At 43.6% G+C, this 692-nt stretch overlaps 1 non-coding gene across 1 annotated transcript; it reads right to left on the reverse strand.

Moving 5' to 3' along the window:
- Positions 1–351: 351 nt before the first annotated feature.
- LOC141588985 (small nucleolar RNA R71) lies at positions 352–458 on the reverse strand. Its single transcript, XR_012519947.1, has one exon. It is a non-coding gene; the product is annotated as a small nucleolar RNA R71 (small nucleolar RNA).
- Positions 459–692: the final 234 nt, after the last annotated feature.

Below are 692 nucleotides of genomic sequence, written 5' to 3' on the forward strand. Positions count from 1 at the left end.
TCGCCCCAACCACAATGATGCTTGCAATCCGATTAATTTCGGCACCTTGGCTCCGAACAACTTTGAAATGCATCCGGCTCAAGTTGGCTTGATTGAGAAGGATTGTTTCGGTGGGCATATTGATGAAGATGCTCATGCCCACCTAAGGAAGTTCAAGAACAAGGTGGCCATGATGAAAAAGAATAGAGCGTCCAAAGAAACTTTAAGATTGATGTTATTAATTCCCATTTTCTCTAATGGACAAGGCGGATCGTTGGTTAAATGTGCACGCACCCTCCGAACACATTCACTATATGGGATGCCTTAGCCAAGGCATTCCTAGCCAAGTATTACCCGTCATCGAAGACTACCATGATTCGAAACGAGATCCATACATTCCAACAAGAGGATGGAGAGTCCTTGGGAGAAGCATCGGATAGGTATCAAGACTTGATTGCAAGTTGTCCTCACCATGAAATACTGGCTTGGTATATCACTCAAACATTTTTCCAAACTCTATTGCCAAGAACAAAAGAAATGGTGAATGCCTCCGCGGGAGGGGGATTCGATCATTTGGGTGATGAAGAGGGCATGGCTCTAATCAAGAAAATGGTAGACTCCGAGCTAAATTATGGCACAAATGGAATATCTTGAGAAGAAATAAGCACCCTCCCGAATTCTTAGTGAATGTGGAGACTAAGGCTAAGCTTGAT

This window comes from Silene latifolia, chromosome 6, assembly GCF_048544455.1.
Source record: "Silene latifolia isolate original U9 population chromosome 6, ASM4854445v1, whole genome shotgun sequence".
In the NCBI taxonomy this organism is placed as follows: Eukaryota; Viridiplantae; Streptophyta; class Magnoliopsida; order Caryophyllales; family Caryophyllaceae; genus Silene; species Silene latifolia.